Source organism: Podarcis liolepis (assembly GCF_965112155.1).
Source record: "Podarcis liolepis genome assembly, chromosome: 4".
Lineage (NCBI taxonomy): Eukaryota > Metazoa > Chordata > Lepidosauria > Squamata > Lacertidae > Podarcis > Podarcis liolepis.
In genome coordinates this window covers 61,073,332-61,093,848 of record NC_139558.1, presented here as the reverse complement: position 1 = coordinate 61,093,848, position 20,517 = coordinate 61,073,332, and the positions used below count along the sequence as shown (strand labels likewise).

Below are 20,517 nucleotides of genomic sequence, written 5' to 3'. Positions count from 1 at the left end.
TAGTTTTTAACTCTTCTATTAATCTTGTAGTGCTTATAGAAGGCATTTTAAACTCATAGTGGTTTATGTGATGTTTAGATTTAAATGCATATTCTCTCATTAAGTTTTCCCTTTTATTATTACATTACCCTTATATTATTTATATATCACTGCAGTCTCTAAGCAATGCACAATAAGGTTAGAAAAAGTTACAACAGAGATTAAATCAGTTAAAGTTAAAGTTTTTATAACTCGGTTATAAAGTTCGGTATGTGATAGTTTAAAAACTTGTTCTCAAGCCTGCCTTTGCATTCTCCCTCCTGTTCCACTTTAATAGAAACCTCTCCTGTGTGCTTTCCTTCCCTAATGTGTGGTAATGTTGTCTCAACTTTAAGGACGCTCAAATAATGATGTAGCTCTAAGGTCCGCTAGCTTGTATCCATGAGGAAACTTTCGCATATAAAAATATCTACAAGGTCAAAACAAAACACTACACTCATTGTTGTGTTAAAGCTGCCCCAAGTGGGATTAAAATACAATTTATAGATCAATCAGATTGGATTTGTTCCCCTATCCTCTTCTCATGCTGATTCACACTTTACTCAATCATAGAACAATGGTGACTCAGCATGTTAAGTGCTTAGAAATCCAATCTGAAGTTATGGGATCTTCTAAGAAGAAAGTTTTATATGTAAGCAAGGAAGAGTTAACATATTATTTTTTAAAGCACATACACTTCATTTATTAACTAATACACCATGATTAACAGTCACATCTTTTCCCATTTTAAAGTACACTTAAGGGCTCTACAAAGATCTCCCTTGCCTCTTCAGTCTATTCTTCCTCCTCTTTATGGGGTAATGAGGAGCTGACAGTGATTTCTCTGCCTTCTTCCTACCCCATGCCTAGCTCTTTGGATTCAAACATGCACAGCTCATGCATAAGCAAACAGGTGCAAGGGACAGGAGTTTGCCAAACCCTGAGCAAGCATGAGGTACACATGTATCTTGCTGATTGTGGCATGCCACTGATAGAAGACGACAAGGCCAGACAATAGGTGGGGTCAGTAGGTGGCTCTTTGATTTTTCTGGCTCCCGTTACTGCAGCCGCATGGGAGTTTGCAGATTGGGGGAGGGATTGCTGTCCATTCCACCCTGGAACATTAAAGCACTGGGATAGACAGCTCATGATGCAACTGAGTCTGTTTCTCTTATTAATAACTTACACAGAAAATTACATGCAACCATTTATTTACCCCTACTTCTTCTGTTTCTTTGAAAATAAGGAGATGATTAGTCTACCCAGATGAAGTTCATAATAATATACACAAGTGTTTGCATGATGCATCTTCTCAATTTTAAAACCTCTGTTGTAGAATAATGAGATGCTTTAATAATAATAAAATATACTTAAATGAAAAGCACATAATATTCTTCCATCCATGAAGAAAGGGTATATGATCACATTTCCTCTGCATCCTTTCCCCCCATTGCAGTCATAAAATTATAAAATCCAAACACACGCGATAAAAATGCAAGTTTACAGCAAACGCTTTATAAAGCGCTGGCAGTCGAGCTACACAGGCAGCCCAGTGGCTAGCACTGAATTCATTTCAGTTTGTATGTGCAACACAAAAATTAGTCAAGTGGGGAAAAAATTGGTTTCTCTGAAAAAATGATCAGTGTCTTTTGAAGAAGTACCTTCTTGAGATTCTTAGATTCTGATTATCCATAAATTAAAAACTAGCCCCAACATTTCCATGACAGCAGGCTGCTCATTCACCTGCAGAAACCCAAGAGTTTTCTCATACCCATTGTGCTTTCTGTCACAATACAATTCTTTCTAGATAATCATTATGTTAAGCAACAATTGTTAAAGAATCTCTATATGCTCATTTTAAAATGTCCAGGCACATGGTATGAGGGTACATGATGTATTGTAACCAACTAGTTGCAGCTAAGATCTGGTCAGTGCCTGGACAGAATACTCTCTGGGAACTCCATGTATGTTTGATGATGTAAGAAAAGTGGAACATAGATGTACTAACTAACTAAATGAATAAAATTAGTAGTACTTGCCTTTCCTGCCCCATCTGCATTTAGCAAACAGCAGGCAACCAGGATTTTGTCTAACCAGGTGTTATATGGATCCTATATAAAAGGGGTGGGGTAAGGAACATCGCTCACTCCATCCTTAGGCAAACAGGGTTATGCTGCTATTATTGATGTTTGACCCCAGAGTTTCACCAAATAACTTTTAGTCTGTAGAACAGACACATTTAGAGATAAGCAGAAAATGTGGAATACAATGTATGTGTGATGTCCTCCACTCATGAACGTGAGAATGATCAGGCCACAGGCACATTTCCTGAGCAAGTCTCTTTGTAGCAATTGGCATGTATAAAACAGCCAGGGATATTTTTTTAAACCAAGTTACTGTCTTGGTGTGTTTTTAGTTTTCACAAATAGTCAATTAGGGCTCATTTTGATTATGTAAATTGACATAGGGCATAAATAAATATTGTATACCTTCTCACAAATACTGAAAAAACTGTAGATATTATTTTAAAATAGAGCAACTCAGTTCTACCATTTTGTTCTCAAGATGAGAAATTTATTGTTATAATGAAACATAAAGGGCTAATTTCAAATCTACAGAAAAGTAGAAATCTATGTCAGCAATTTGCTTAACTACTACCTGAACCACATACTGATCCATAAATATTCATAACATTTGCTTTTTAATTATGCTTTTGTTAAGCTAGAAATATTTATTTGAATCTCTCATGCTAAAAGAGGTAGAAGGGGGAAAGTTTACAAGAAGGTATGGCTTACTCAAATGATACTCAAAAAAATGATTCCTTTTTCCTTTGATCTTCTCAGATTTGCCACATCAGAGCTAGCATGTCTAGCACTACTAGGAAAAAGCTTTTAACTCTGATATTTTTGTCACCTAAGAAAGAGCACTGCTGGGAACTACAACCTTTTAATTGTCATATATGGTATTTAGAGTCTAGCTAATGGTCCCAATTCTCATTTACCCTAAACACTTTTACTCTGCTCCAGTGGTACTTGGAAAACTTAAATGGAGTACAAATTACACATAAGTCCATTTAAAGCTATTTAATGATGCCAGAATAATGTTAACAGGTCTAAGTATAAATGAGAGTCAGATATTATAGATGTCTGTCTACTAAGATATAAGGACTGTTTTGCCAGCCCTAACAATGCAATTTGACATGGCTTTACTTTTTCTTATCAATTGCAACTGTTGCTCACTTTTCTTGTGAGAAGAAGGAAATACCAAATTAACGTGGGGCTGTGAAGTAAGAGAGTGGGTAAGACACTTTATGCTTTTTAACTTCAGAATACTTAGCTAAATTTACAATTAAAATTACTGCATTACAAATCATTTTGTATTTTGGATAGAACTTCCACCTGTTACCTGATGCCATTAACCTTTTTAAGGTGACAACACCCATCCTTACCCATTCTCATTTACTTTTTAGAATAAGCAGAAATTGATTCCGAGAACCTTGAGATAACTAATGTTTCAGATCAGGAATGCCGTAAGATAAACATCTTTCTCATTTGCAGCCACACAAATGACAGCAAACAGGTTTTCCCTGTCATCACTGGGATGTTTATATTGTGTTCATAATATGTGAAGTAAATATACAAATGTCCTAGAAAGAATCATCTGGGTGAACATGCTGCTAATTTAGTATGTGACCATTGGTGCCCTGTGAGAGGACATTAACTTCACAGTTTCCCAGTGCTAGCAATCAGTAGTAATGCATAAAGAGGGAAAATGTGGCATGGTTGGCACCACTTGTGCAGTAGATTTTACCCCAGGATGCAATGGAAATGAACAATCATTCAGCGAGCCTGTTTGGCTGGCCTCTAATTTATCATGGCTTACATCTCTTGCCTGCCAGCAGAGCCGAATTCATATGTTATTGTCCCAAACCTGTCACTTTCTGGACTGCTTTTTAATCTTCCACCCAGAATTACATTCAGAAAGGTCACTGCTATCCAATTAGAACCTTATCAAAGATGCACATGCAGCCTGGATTCCCGCTTATCGAGAACGGGTCATAAATCCAGAAATTGCACATCACAAAGTACCATTACCATAATGAATAACTGAAGGGGGGGGGGGAGTAAAAAACAACAACTGTATTTGCCAAGCAAGCCATTGAGTCCTTCTTCTGTGTTGTTCATAGCAGGTATATGATAGAAACAGGTTCTTAAGAAGAGAAATATATATAGGAATAGAAGATAATCAAGGACACTTAAACAAGTTAATTCATTTCTTATTTATATAAAATAGTTCCAGCAGTGTTCTGGTAAAATGCCGTATTTTATTCCTCGAAACAAAAGATTTATTATTTCAACAATAAAGTAAAGTGAATGCCTATATAAAAAAGTCAAAAAAAGTAATTCATATTCAGGTCTATGTGAACAGCTATGATGTGAGTACTAGCAAATTCATTAACTGTATGTTTTAAATTCTGAATACTATAATTAACCACATAATTGTCACCACTGCACAATAGTCTCACCTTGTTTTTCCACTCAAAAAATTGAAAATTGGGCAAGAGATTTAGGACATAATATAATGTTTGAGGACTGGGAAAGACTGTGGAAGAAAGGGGTTAAGTTCACCGCATGTACTTTGTTAAAGGAAAATATTATGAAGATGATGTATACGGTAGATGGTATTTGACTCCTGTAAAATTAGCAAAGATGTATCATAATTGTGATAATATATGTTGGAAATGTAAAGAAAAGGAAGGAACATTCTTTCATATGTGGTGCACCTGCCCCAAGGTGAAAGACTTCTGGGAAAAGATTTATAATGCATTGAAAAAAATGTTGAAATCTACATTTATAAAGAAACCAGAGGCCTTTCTTCTTGGAATAATAGGTTCGGAATTGCCCAAGAAAGATGTTAATCTATTTTTGTATGCCACAACTGCAGCTCATATTTTGTTAGCTAAAAAGTGGAAAACTCAAGAATTACCAACAGTAGAAGAATGGCAGATGAAGATGATGGATTTTATGGAGCTAGCCGATCTAACCGGAAGAGTCCGCGACCAGAAGGAGGAGGAACACCACGAAGAATGGAAGGAATTTAATGATTATTTAGCTAAATTTGTTAAGCTAAAATAACTGGAAATAGCTATAGCTTCCAGATACTTAATGGGCTTAGGATTGTATTTATGTTAAATGATAAAATAATATGTTGAATACAAGAAGAAGATTTAAAGATGTTAATGTTTAATTTAAAGGGTATCAAAATTGGGATTTGGAAAACCATTATAAGGATATGCAATGAAATCCAACTAAGGGGAAACGAGGAAGTCGTTTTATAAAGTAAATAACTGTTATTTTCAATAAGGTTATGATTTATGTTTGTTATGTTTTGTTTGTTTTGTGTTTTTGTTTGTCGTTGATATTGTAAAAACTAATAATATTTTTACAAAAAAAAAACACACACACACAAAAAATTGGAAGATTACCTTTCATCATGTAATCATCACATGGCAACTTCTGAGACTCTGCCAGGCCTCATGCCCCTTTCTTGCCTTCTCCAGACTCCTTTCTAAAAGATAAACGTAAGGGATCCAAGACCCCTTGCACCTTGCCAACTCTGCCATGAGTTTCCAGGTCACCTTGGCTGCTTCCTGGAGGCGCTGCATGGGGGCCCAGTGCAGCCGCCTCTCCTAGAACCAAGCGAGATAGGGGTTGGCATGGGGGGCTCCTGAAGCGGTGAGGGCCAAAGTCCAGGCCCTCACTGGCTTGCCAGTCTCAAGTGGAGATACCGTAGCTGTAGGACACAAGGCAAAGCGAAACCTGGCCCAGGTTAATGCTGCTGCTGTTGCCGCCGCCTTAGGCTCACACCCCAAGATATCCCAACAGGTAAGCGATTATGTCTGTACACAACCCCTTCCTCCACCCCTGTAATTCACCACATAATGGTCACACACCCCTTTTCGGGGGGGGGGATTACACAAAATCTGCAACCATTATGCAGTGACTTACAAGTACTTAGTTTGGTAATGCTTGCTGAATCAAAGGAAAATATTTTACGTGTATTCAAAAGGTAGTTTAAAATTGTGGCTGTAGTACATTAATGAATTAAAGGGTGACATGAGGAATGCACACCTTTCATAAAGTGAATTAATACCTTCAATCTTAAAACAAGTTGATTCACATGTTGTGGAAGATTGCAGAAGTCACATTTACCATTTATTTCATGGGCTGCATGGAAATAATCCAGCAAGAGACTGGCCCATGTGGGCATTATGCCATATACTCAAGCTCGTCTACAACAACTCAAAGCTATGGTCTGCAGACCAGTGATCACCAGTGATCAGCTGCTGATCTGTGGCAACTCTACCATAGCCCAGGTTAGGTGGGATGTGTCAGGGACCAAATACGGTACTAGCCCAACACATTTGTGGGTGGGAAGTGGGATTACCAATGCACCACATGAGATAGTTTGAAAAGCACTGTTGTACAGTGACCTACAATCTCTTTCAAAACCAAAATGAATTACCAATCATTTCGGTTATGGATATTTCACTAAGCCATTTTTTAACAGGAACCCTTCTTATTTGCTTCTGAGTTTTCACACATTTAAACAAGCAGAATGTAATTTTTCATTCATTAAGATTGAAAGAGAAAAAGCAGTCAGTGGCACTACAGAGAGCAACTCTGAAGAGCCCTCTGCAAGTTTCTGCAGTTGATTTTTGTTTTACATTGATCATGAGAAACAGAAACTATACCCAGGGATTTTTAAATGTTGACAGGCATATATTTTGTAGCTGTACATTACTTGCTGACAACTAGTGCTGTCAGGATCTGTCTTCATGCAAAAGTGATTGACCTTTGTTCATAGTTATCAAAACAAGTGAAGAAAAGCAGTAGCAAAAGCAAACAGTTTGACTAGAGCAGCTGTTGTCCAACTTCAGTGTTCAGATAAATATTTTCACGGAAATTATCGGCTTTATTTTTCAGTCAATTCTACCTAAAGATTCTTATCAGCTTAAGAAGCTGGTCAAAATATTTACAGTGCTATCAATCTTATTTTTAAAACTCACTGCCATTAAAAAATATGTAGTAATTCCGCTGTTAATAGCTCTTTTTAAAGTATCTTTCATTCAAGCAAAAAAACCCAAACAAACTACAAGCAATTCTTACAGAACAATTGCAGACTTGAGTGTGTGGTCAAAGGTCCTCAAAACCTAAATACAGTAATTTACATCCTTATTCAATATTATGCAATGAATGACAAGTAAAAAGGCCCTGTGTTTCCATTCATGCTAGTAAGGTCCCCCAAATTTTACCAATACCTCCATCCCTGCACTTATGCCTTCTGCCCTACTGAAAACTCATCCTGTGGGTTGGGGGGCACTCCATAACTGAATGAGATATGATAAAGAGGGCTGCAGTAGGTAGAGGGGGTTCATAAAAAAACATCAGATGTCCCAACTTGCACAAGAAGAAATGTTTCTGCCACCACTGGATGGACCTACAGACACAAAGCCTATGGATCATGGTTCATAATAAGGATGGTTAGGAACGTGTCCACTTTGGCTGCCTGAAATTTCTAGTACCTTTGATAACTGGATGAAAGAGGTATCAATCGTTAACTCTCTACTGATTTTCTTAAGTCAGTAACATGTTTGCTAAAACACAATAATACATATTGGTGAATTATCTTGCACTACTTGCTCCTCAATAGGCAGCACTATGTTTTGACTTCCAGTCCTTCTAAAAGTCTTGATTTGTACTAATTCTAAAAATTTTAAGTATGTTTCCATCATCTTACTTTAAACATAATTTTGACATAATTTTATTATTACTGCGGTGTAATGGTTACTACCTTTACAAACATGCAGCAAGCCTTTTTTATTCTAGAGGATTGGCAACTCAAATACAACTGTATTATTTTACTAGGGACAGCATCTTAGTACAAAACATTTCAGCCTTCATTAATTAGATTTCAGCAGGAGCGGGGGAAAGTAAGAACACAATAGGGTTTTTTGGTTTTCCCCTTTTGCCCTTTTTTTTTTTACAAATTATTTGTATTTAGGTCTTGTGTTTCTAGTCTGTGAAATAAAGTGACCTTTCTAAAGATTAATTTCTACATGCAAACTTATTTCCTTTGAATGCATCACCCCATACAACCAGCTCTGGGCCATGTCTGAGTAAAGGCATAATCAATGCCTTAAGGTCATGTCATGTCCCATTGCTGACATTTACATGACACTCTGCCTCTGTATAAATTCTTGTAGAACTTCAAGTGATAAATGTAAGTGGAAACTAAACAAGATGATAACCAAGCAGTTTACTTGGTGCTAGGGCTACTTGCCTATTAAAAGAGACATATTCCAAAAAATGGTGATGAACTTATGTGCCTCTAGAAGGAACAAGCAGAACCCGCCCCCCCCAATCAAACTTATATGTCTAAAATTTTAGTTACACTAACAGAAACTCCACTTACACTTCTGTACTGGGGGAATATACAGCTTTATTAAAATAATCTCATATTTGCACCTTAGGCTTCAAAGGTACCCGTTTCTCTTCATTGCAGCATTCAGGTCAGGAATGCTCCATATACACTGATAAGGCAAGTACAGTGGTGCCCCGCAAGACGAATGCCTCACAAGACGGAAAACCCACTAGACGAAAGGGTTTTCCGTTTTTGAGCTGCTTCGCAAGATGATTTTCCCTATGGGCTTGCTTTGCAAGACGAAAAAGTCTTGCAAGTGTTCCAAATTTTTTTTGCTCCCCCCCTTTTTCTAAGCCGCTAAGCCGCTAATAGCCTTTTAGCCGCTAATCTGCTAATCCTTTAATAGCCGCTAAGCCTTTAATAGCCGCTAAACCGCTAATAGCGCTAATCCGCTAAACCGCTAATAGGGTTGCTTCGCAAGACGAAAAAACCACTAGACGAAGAGACTCGCGGAACGGATTAATTTTGTCTTGCGAGGCACCACTGTACAGCAAGACAGATTTTTATCTCGGGTTCATGATTCCTTGCATCATGAAAATACCCATTATACTCTCCTTTATTTCCATATATAAGTTTAAAATTGTATGATTTTAAACTATATTTTAATACCAGTACAGAAAAGATACATAATAAATAAATAAATAAATAAATAAATAAATAAGATATAGTTTCTAAACTTCTGTACTGTACAGATAAAAGAGAAACTGATCCCCATTTTTCAGTCCCCAAAACTGTCTAGAATACCTTCCAAACTTCAATACCTTCTCTCTGAACCACTGTCTTGCCAGAGATTACAGTTTGAGAAGACAGTGGTACCTCGGGTTACATACGCTTCAGGTTACAGACTCCGTTAACCCAGAAATATTACCTTGGGTTAAGAACTTTGCTTCAGGATGAGAACAGAAATCGTGTGGCGGCAGCAGGAGGCCCCATTAGCTAAAGTGGTGCTTCAGGTTAAGAACAGTTTCAGGTTAAGAACGGACCTCCGGAACAAATTAAGTACTTAACCCGCGGTACCACTGTATTTCTAACATCCTGAATCACATACAGACACATGTCAGAAAGAAGCTCTGCCCACGATACAACAAACCCAGCACACGTTGATAAGCAACCACCATGTGTTCAAAAATAGCCAAGAAACAAGATGTTCAGGACCAAGATTTTGTTACAAATATTTTTATTAATGGGAAAAAAAGGAATTGAGGCAAACCAATGACACAAAGCTTTAAGTCTCTTGTTCAAACTGGACAAAACACTGGCCTTCATTGGTGATTCTCCTGATTTATGTTATGTTATCTGCTGAAAATAGAACAGGCTTTGATTTAAAAACAAAATTATGTGGGATGGATTTCCATTATTTAGAAGCCAATTTACTTAACTATAGGAACGTCTAGCATTTAAGAGGTTCCTAGATGTCTCCCTTAACACAATTTATTGCAAGCCCATACAACTTGTGACTCACTGAGCTGAATGCAGCTTGTAAATACAAGAAGTAATGCCTACCTGCAAGGTTTTGCCAATGTACATACTTTAGTAGTAGTCACTGGTACCTGGTACCCTGGTTCCCATTCAGTCTATGGTGGCAGAGCACTTACTTGAGAGTAAGGAAAATATCTTTATCAACTCAGATAAATGGTACAGACTCAGCAACAGTTACAGAGGCAAGAGGACCACCAAACAACAAGAGATAGAGATACGAAATGCTGGGCGGGGGGAAGCATATAAACAAATGTATATGCTGCCTTTCATTCCTCAAAAGGACCTCCAAACCACAAACATATACAGTGGTACCTCGGGTTACATATGCTTCAGGTTACAGACTCCCCTAACCCAGAAATAGTACTTCGGGTTAAGAACTTTGCTTCAGGATGAGAAATTGTGCTCCGGTGGCGTGGCAGCAGCGGGAGGCCCCATTAGCTAAAGTGGTGCTTCAGGTTAAGAACAGTTTCAGGTTAAGAACGGACCTCCAGAACGAATTAAGTACTTAACCCAAGGTACCACTGTATCTTAATATGGTAAAAAGCAAGAACCCTAAAAATATAGTAAAAATAAATTAATTCACAATGGCTACTAACCACCTCCATGGTTGGAGGCAATAATGCTTCTGAATACCAGTTGCTGGAAACCACAGGAATGGAGAGTGCTCTTCTGCTCAGGTCCTTCTTGCAGGCTTCTCATGGGCATCTGGCTAGACATTGTGAGAAAAGCATGCTAGCCTAGGCTGGCCTGATCCAGTGGCGCTGTTCTCATACAGCCACCATACAAAAATATACATGAGTTCTAATAACGGCTATATAGGTTTGTCAAACCTAAACCAGATGCTGCCTCCTATGCTGGCTAATAGGTTTGTGGCACACCATCCACCTTGGTTTAACCATCAATATAGGTGCAGCAGTTGTTGATCTCATGAGGAATATAAATTTCTAGCATCGCATTGGAATTGACAGTCAACCAGAGGGTTATGCTGGTGTAGTAATGGGGTCAATGCCATTTAAACAGCAAGAGCCTGTATCATCAGATATTCTGATTTACAGGACTGAATTAGGGAGATGTGGGAGAAAGTTAGGGTATGCACCTTTCTAAGAATTTACAGCTTGACCGTTTGTCTCTTTCTGTTCAAATTTCTTATCATCAAAAATTGCTGTCAGCTGGCCACCACACCACTGATGTTGCAGCTTGTCCAACTAGCTGCAATTACAAATTACCACCCCATAGTTTCCCACATTTAAGGCTGTCACTATAGTTGTCAGAGTGTGTGTAATTGCTGCACAGTACCCTCACAATCGGTTTCTGCACTGATCTATAGAGCCACTCTATTCTGCAGCTGTCAGAATGCTGACACCAACTGCAGTTAATGACACAGCGTCATCTCCCCAGCTCGTTTACCTGCCGGCCTGCAAACAAATGGACACTGGCAGGGAAGAAAGAAAGTGAGCAGCAGATACAATATTTATCATAATCACTATGATCCACGATGGAGGAAAATCAATTTCTCTTAATCGAGTAGAGTGACTTATTAAGGGTTATGAGTCCTGGCTGGGTGGCTGCACTGATTTGATTATGTTAAAAGAGAAATTAGCAGCAAGGTCCTAGACTGTCCCTCTGTATCTCCGTCTTCTGTCTTCAGGTTGTTATTATTTTAAAAGTCTTAGTGTGCAGGGCCTGCTCTGATTGGGGAGACCACAAGTAAACAGGGTGCCAAAAAGGTTTCAGAAGTGTTGACAAGTAAAGATGTAAACAGTCACAATTTTCCCATTGCAGCATTTTTCATTTATAATTGAAAGAGCAGAACTATGGCACATGGCTGCTGCAAACATAGTATCTTCCTATAAGGTTTTTAGAAGGTGCTAACTCAATTTGTCCTTCCTATTTCCCAGATTTGAAAAAGGAGGGCATATAAAACCATTAACTGCAGTCACTGAGGGCACTGTGTAGTGTGACCATATATTAAAGCCGTAAGGATTTTGCAGGACATGATCTATTAAAAGAAACAAATCTCCCTTTTGTATTCAAACTTTGATGCAGGTTTAAGATAGCGAGAAAAATGAGTATTTAAAATTTTAATTTTAAGGCTCATGAACCTTGTAAACTAAGGAAACATATGAAGTATTCTATTATTTGTGACGATTGCGTGGCAGTCATGGTGAACAAAATCCCTAAATTACACTTCTTTGTTTCCTTTTTCAGTATTTGGAGAGGACTGGGAAATCAGGGTATTATCCACTGGTAAGTTCTTTTGTACAAACTATGCCTTTAATTGAACTCCAGTTAATTCAACTAAACCTTGCACAGAAGATTGTAATGATTTTTAGCACTTTTATATTAGTTTCAGATATAATATGTGGCAAATTGATAAATAGTGTTTGGAAACTGTGGTAATTTCAAAGGATAGGTGAAAGAGGAACATGAAGGAAACTCATAGCTTATGCAACCTTTAAAACACAGCATAACTTGAATATTCCATGTACAGTACAATGTAATTTAGGCTGGGAGGGATAACTTCTCGCGTTCTCTAGTTAGTTATGATCATCTATCTGCTGAATATCCATACACTTGCTGAATTGAATATACCTATTATTATGTATTGAAATTATATACTGTCCTATACCCAGAGGTCTTAGGGTGGTTCACAGAAAATATCTTCTACCTACTGGTATCTTCTTCAGAACCATAGAAGTTAACTTGCTTTTCAAGCATCATAATTTTTGTCCTAATGGTTGTCCTCCAAGAGTTGCAATAGTAAAAGGGGAAGTTGGGATGGTCTCAAACTGGCTAAGGGAGGGGTTCTCTGAAGTCAGTAAGATTCCTTGTCTGCCTACCATATTTTTATGCAAACTGCTATGGTTCAGCAAAGTTCAATACAATATAAAAGATAAATTATTTAAATATGTGAATGGCCAAGCCACATACTAGTGTTCTTAATGTTTAAACTTCTTAAGCTTAGGAATCCTTCATAAATCTTGACAATCTGCCAACCTTACTTTAGATATGGATACTCATACTTTGTTCTTATAACAGAAACCTTGGATTGAGAAATGTGTCAAAGTGTAGTGATTGGTTGTTATAAATATGTATCAGATACCTGAATAATTCTTTTAAACATGCCAGCCAAGTGTAGCATCCTCCACCATATCCAAAGCTAGATGTCAGTGTAAAAGCTTTGCTTACGTTACAAGCAATGCAAGCCTCCACATCTCAAAGTGATTTGCCTTGTTACAACATTGAGGTTTACCAATACAATTGGTATCATGAAACTCCTAAACATAAAGGAATACTCTCAAGAACTGCTCCTTTTAAAACTATTTTATACCACCATTAAGTTTACAAATTCAACGGTTTTCAAACCACGTTCCAGGTCACCTGGAACTATAGCAGAGGATTCCTCAATTAAATTAAATTAACACTGAATTCTAAAAATGCTCAGTAGACTTGCCTTAACATGAACAAAGTGTATGATTCTTCAGAAACATTTGTAATTCACTAGGGTTTCTCAACAGCCAAGTTAGAAATAGATCCCCAAGAAGTAAAACATCTGAAAACACTGCAGACAAAAATATCATATTTGCTTATTCCCATTTAAGGACCTCTCTCTAAAGCTAAAACCATAACAGATATCTCAAGTGTCTTTCCCCCTAATAAACAGAACACTGTAAAATGAACACACTGTACTTTGGGGGCCCACAGTCACATTGGGCTATATTCAGAACCTTCCCCAACCCAAGGCAAAAAAACTGCACCCACAAAACCTGCCCCCAAATTAGTGCACAGAATGATATATTAGTCTATGAAAGGGTCCAGACAGTTTAACAAGTATTTGCAACGATGTGGCAGCTGCCCTGCATGCCCAGGGTTTCTTTTTCAATGAAGCACTTTAATTCAAGATTATATTTATTTAGTATATATTTTTTAAAATAATTATTTATAGCATAGTAGTTTGTTTTAACAATGCATTTCAAATCTGAATTGCGAGGGAGAAGTTAAGTGACCAGAGGTGAGTTCTGTTATTTTATATTCATGTTTTATACGCTAACCACCTCCAGCTAGGCAGCTGCAAACTTAAATTTAATGACCACATGCCTGCCTTTAAATCATCTTCTGAATGCATTTCAGAGAATGGGCCATGACAATGGTTTGAAGCTTTATTCTCCTCAGCAGCTACAAGTCATCACAATGCCTCCTCTAATCAGGTTACTCTGCATCTGCCTGTCACAAATAACCTAGTAACAACTAAATGGATTGCTATAAATCTTTCAATTAGAATGCATAACTTTATTAGCACAATATTTTTGAACTGACTGCAATACTTTAAATAAGAGCTTTCATTTACTCTGTCACTTGGGGGTCAAATGTGCACACTGGACAGAAGCTGTATAAATACAAAATTTGAATCTGGTGATCTCAGGCACCTCCTCTTCATGTTTACAATGCAAGCAAATTACCCAACTGCCAAGATGTTTCAGGTAATGTTAAGAAATAGACTGACAGCAAACATAATATGTTATAATTCCACATCTATGCTTGCTAGTCCTTCTATACTGCTCTGCTCTGGGAACTACAATTTCTTTAACAATGCATTTGTCTGTATTACTTTTAGCTATTTCCATGTTGTGAACAGCCCTAAGATCTATAGATGAAGGGTGGTATACAAATCTAATAAATAAATAAAATTAAATAAATAAATAATAATACTTCTTAGGGCCAAACCACCCACTATATGCAATCATGTCTAACTATAGATGGATGCCCCTTTCTTTTATTGAAAAGCGGATCTGAAGGAGATAAGTAGTGTGATGAAGACACTTCCTACTCATTCCCTATTTTTTTCATCCAACACACTTCTAAATATGTTTTATTTTGTATTACCCTCTCCAAGTGACCATTTCTCCAAAGAATTTCAGATACACAAGACAGAGATCCATTTGGAGATAAAATATTAAGTGGGAAACAGACAGGATTATTCACCACTTCCCCAAGCAAATTTCAGTTGTTTTTTTAAAGGTCATTGGCTGTGCTTGTTGGGGCTTATGGGAGTTGTGCAACATCAGGAGTACTAAATGTTCCCCACACCTGGGCTAGGTAGACTAAATCTGAGCTGGGGAACCTCTGCACCAAGCACCAAGTGTGGCCTTTCTGGCCCTTGAGACTTGCCCTACATCATGCTCCCTCCCCAGTCCTGCTGAATGTCCTCATTAAGTGCTTTTTCCTGACAAGAATATGTTATTGTATTGCAATAATGCCTCTTGCTTGTGTACAAGGATATCTGTATAGAAACCTCTGACTTTTGGGTTACTGAAATGTAGCCTATACAAGGGTAAAAGTCACATGCACCTACCCTTGCATCTGGCTAAGCCCACTACTGTTATATGCCCACCCAAAAGTCACCCACAAGGGCACAAAGGGTCCTCCACCCCTTTACTAAAGGGACCAATAATCTGACTTTGTGTAAAGCACTGATAGCAAGCCGTTACTTTAAAAGTAGTTTCACTACAACTACTACCTGAAACAAGCCAATATGTTCCTCTCCTGAATTTTTGGAATCCAGCTCCCATAACCCCCAGCCTATGGGTCAAGGATGATGGGAGTTATAGTTCACATCATTGGAGCAGAGCAGGACAGCCCACTGTCTACCACAATCTAAAAATGTATTTAACTACCAGTTAATCACACTTTAGTAAAGCTAAAATTATTATGTGTCCATCTATGTATGTGTAATAAAAGCTCTGCCATTTAGTAGACCATCTTCATCTTAGAAGGCAGTATAGTTATGTAAAGAAGTGTTGCAAAACTCATAAAAATACACCTATATTCTGAAAACCATTTTATTTCATTTATGATAGAGATTACAGCTTCTGCTGATACTGTATCGTTCATAATGAAAATACAGGGTGATTCATAGTGAAGTATACAGTTTCCTGTATACTTCATTATAAATCCTCCTTTATGTGCATTTCCTTGTTGGCTGTACAGAAGCCTTCATCAACTTGAGGAGCTTCAGATGCTTTTGACTGCAGTTTCCCATCAGCCCCAGCCAGCACAGTCTGGGGAAGGCGGCTACACACTATAATCAAACATGCATGTTTAGCGAAGTTGATAGATTTATATACAAATTTAATTCCTTATAGATATTGCCTAGATAATTATCCCAAAGCTTTAGTCATTCGATGAATTCTGCACTCTGTTTTTAAATTAATCTCCACAGTTCCTTTTCAATTTGACTACTGATTTTAATATGGCTCCAGAATTTCCTATTGTGCCATACATCTACACTGCTTGACTTACTCCAGCTTCTCTTTCCAAACATGACTGTTTTATGACAATATAGGAAATAGGCTTAAACATATTGCATAGGCTAGGCTTAATCAACCTTATTTGATTCAGTAATAAAGGCATAAAGCAGCAAAGTAGTTACAGAGGTTATATTAAAGATTCCTGTTCCATACTGTGCCCATCGTCTTCAGAACTCGGTAATAGATCTCAAATCAATATTCATGTAGCATCTTAAATTTACCATTTTACCCTTCTTACAAGCAGCTCCACAGGGCCCATAAAATCAAGTGGTTAAATTTCTTTTAAAACTAGTCAATTATAAATATAGGGCAATTTATTCATTAGGAAACTACTCAAGAGTTTAGGTTCTTGATTCTGCACTTAATCTTTTGCTACTGATTTCCACACAATCTGTTTTATAACAACAAGCAGCACATTCCGAATAAGCTATTTCCTCTTGACACAAGTAGCTTCCATAACAATCTATGACATGCCTACTGAATGTAAAGTAGGAAAAATAATATTGGTTGAAGGCTAGGGAGGAACTTGGAGGGGAATTTGGAGAGCAAACTACAAGCCTGTCTGCATTCAATTTTGCATTAACGGGACATGGTTTCTGACACCACATCTTCTATGACTGCTATCCTAACCATGTCTACTTAGAAATAGGTCAAGTGAATTCAATGGGATTTACTCCCAGGTAAATTAGATTGAAACTACAGCCAAAAAAGCGAGAGGTGCCAGTGAAGCTCACTGTGCTCAGATCTGGAAATCCTTTCTTCAATGACAAAATGAGCATTACAAGTCTTCCTGAGTTCTTCTTTGCCTCTGATTAAAATTCAACCTGGAAAAGACTCTCCTTTCCTCCCACCGACCCAACCAAGGCAGCTCCTACTCTCCAAGACTCTCTTACTTCTCTTTAAACAGTGCCTACAGGACTAGCATCAGTAGCAGCAGCTGTGCTACTGTGTCAGTACCCCTTGTGCAAAACAACTTTTCCAAGGGCCACCAGAGTGTATGCTAAATTTGGCTTGGCACTTAAAATGAGACAAGTCACCACCACTAAAAGCAATGTAAGGGGGGGGGGGGAATATCTACATGATAGCCTGAAATAATGTCAAACTGTACACAGTTAAATAAAGCACAGTGTGCACATTTTAAGCTGCCAAAAATACTACTGAGCTCTAGAAACAATTTAACCAAAATGTAAAATATTAATATTAAAAATGTAGTCTTAATGGAAAAAATCAAGTGACAGATATTCATGCATCACCACATTTGTTTATGTCAATGAACCATACTTCTTATGAGGCTCTAGAAGAATGGCAGATCAAAGGAAAAGACATCAACAGCAGCATCTAGACCAGAAGAAGTGAGGAAGGGTTCAAATGCGACTTTCCTAGCCAGCATGCAGTAAATGAAACAGCAATTTCAATACTGGAAGCACCAACTGGAAAAGGCAATCTGCTATACCTCCCAAGACTAGCCTGAATCAAGTTTCAGGAAGCAGTAGATGTGTCAGCTGCAATTCATCAAAAGATTCAAAGGACGAGATTCACAGCAGGTTTGTCAAGAGGCAAAGAGAAAAAGATAGCAGAAAAAGGCCCAAAAGGCACAAATGCAAGAGGAACAAGTGAATAAGGAGGACATCTCACACTTTGCCATCAATCTACTAAGCTTCTTATTACTCCCACCTCTTTATTATAACTTCTGTTTTTATTATGTTAAAAGTTGCTCAGTCAGGTGGACAGGGTATAAGTAATTGTTATTGTTATTGTTATTTCTTAATACTTTTAACAAAATTGCAGAATTTTGTCATGTCAGGTGTTGGCCACTTTTGTCTCTTAATTCACTGTGTGTGTGTGTGTGAAAACTATACAACATTATTTTCAAGAAAGACTTAAGAACATGAAGCGGAAAAGTCAGGGAATATTTAGAGTACTTAAACACATTTCCAAATTGATCTGCATTTTATTTGTGCACTGAAATGGAAGACTAAGAATATTAATATGGCAAGTTTGACATTATAACAATTGATGCAAATGCTAGTATCTAATGATAATTCTTACATGCTTCTATCAATGAGAGAACAGAACTATTGTCACCTCTAAGTGTATGTGTAGTTTTGCTTCCTTGCATTTTCATAGCATGGACAAAAGAATAAGAGTGCACTTTCAGTCTAATTTACGTGCATGTCAATTGTAAGACATTTTCTTAAAATTCTGATGAAATAATTAGAGTGATTACAGGTTAGAGATCAAAAGGACAATTCCCTATCTAGGTAAAATTAATTTAAGGTACTATAAACACTTCTGAGCTCCATATAATTCTTCTGGCTGTCATTTTCTTCAACTACCATCAACTAGGAGATGTTCTGCAAAAATCAGCCCTGTTCCCTGTCACTATGATCATGTCATATCTTCCTAGTTTCCTGTCTCTTTTCACATAGATGCATAATTTTATTTGTATGCCACCTTTCCACAGTTCAAATCATGCTCAAGGAGGCTTACAACATGAAAAAATATATGGCTACAACGTAACAATGGTAGTCATAATATATAAAATATTTAAAAACACACAACCAAGTGAAACGACTTCCACATAAACCATAAGATCTAAAATAAAGATACAAAAGGCAACAGCAACAAACCCTGCCAACAGAAAACACCACACCCCAGCCCATGAACTTCAAATTTTATATTTGTCAGTTTAAGGCTTATCATATGTCTGCTCTGTTGGCTCCTTTCTTATCGCACCATTTCTTGTTCTCAGCATTCAAACTAATTTCCTAGTGTTCCCCCTCTCCAGTTGCTTTCCCCCACTTTTGAACACAGTGCTCCTTGTGCTTTAAACCAGGGGTAGTCAACCTTTTTATACCTACCACCCACTAATGCATCTTTCTTGATGGTAAAATTTCCTTACCGCCCACCAGTGCTCGATGGAAGGAGGATTCAGCTTGTGCCGTAGAACTCCCCACCGCCCACCTAGAATCCTGAAACGTCCACTAGTGGGCAGTAGGGACCAGGTTGACAACCCCTGCTTTAAACAGCCACCATCTGAAATGACCTTAAAAGGGTCATGGACAACTGTCTTTCAACGATATAGCTACAGCCAAGCCACAGCACACCCACCTGAGTCAGATATACCACAGGGCAAGTAAAGAGCTGACCCAGCCAAAATGGGGTTTGCAGGTGCCTGCAAGACCCTGTACAAAACTCTCTTCACACAACTTGGCAACCAGCTGATCACTGGATCTTTCAAAGCTCCTGGTAAAGCAGCCTTTCTCAACCTGTGGGTCCCCAGATGTTGTTGAACTACAACTCCCATCACCCCTAGCTAGCAAGGCCAGAGCTCAGGGATGATGGGAGTTGTAGTCCAACAACATCTGGGGACCCACAGGTTGAGAACCACTGTAATGTAAAGCATTCTACAAGGCTGCTGGGACTTGCAGGATACTTTGCAAGGGCCTTTGCCTGCACAGTTTGAATTCAAACTCTGGGTAAAACAGAATCACCTGACATCATTTAAAACTATCCTTAAAATATAGAGTTACAAATTATTCATTACTGTAATAGCAAGGATGACTTATTCAGTTTTGTAAAAAGAGGCTAGTATTGAAAGGCTAACATATTTTAAATTTTTTAGAATGCATTAATTATGCAATTACTTTGAGTGTTTTTTATTACATATTAATGTTAATATGATTACATACTATGTGTTCCTATTTCAGATATGATTTATTATTAATATAATAAAATGTACAGAGATAAAAAATGAAAAACAAACATGCTTAACAAGTTTCCTGAATTAGAAATTCACTCAAGAGCATACATTTTTCTTTCAGTGCTAAATGCAGTCCCTACTGTCGCAAACATAAAAGTATGATTTTTCTTTCACAACTATTATACCACGGTCCTATGCATGTCTAAAGGTAAAGGGACCCCTGACCATTAGGTCCAGTCGTGGCCGATTCTGGGGTTGCGGCGCTCATCTCACTTTATTGGCGGAGGGAGCCAGTGTGCAGCTTCTGGGTCATGTGGGCAGCATGACTAAGCCGCTTCTGGCGAACCAGAGCAGCACACAGAAATGCCGTTTACCTTCCTGCCAGAGCAGTACCTATTTATCTACTTGCACTTTAACGTGCTTTCGAACTGCTAGGTTGGCAGGAGCAGGGACCGAGCAATGGGAGCTCACCCCGTCGCGGAGATTCTCACTGAGCTCAGGGGGATTTACTCCCATTGAAGTGTG

At 38.0% G+C, this 20,517-nt stretch overlaps 1 protein-coding gene and 1 long non-coding RNA gene across 30 annotated transcripts in view; one reads left to right on the top strand and one right to left on the bottom strand.

The window, feature by feature from the left end:
* ROBO2 (roundabout guidance receptor 2) overlaps positions 1-20,517 on the bottom strand; it is a 799,183-nt gene that overhangs the window by 369,532 nt on the left and 409,134 nt on the right. The gene's annotated exons all lie outside the window — the stretch shown is intronic.
* LOC310704830 overlaps positions 1-20,517 on the top strand; it is a 57,869-nt gene that overhangs the window by 35,855 nt on the left and 1,497 nt on the right. Inside the window, exon 2 of the long non-coding RNA XR_014525056.1 lies at positions 12,190-12,228. This is a non-coding gene — a long non-coding RNA (uncharacterized lncRNA). The remainder of the gene's footprint in view (positions 1-12,189; positions 12,229-20,517) is intronic.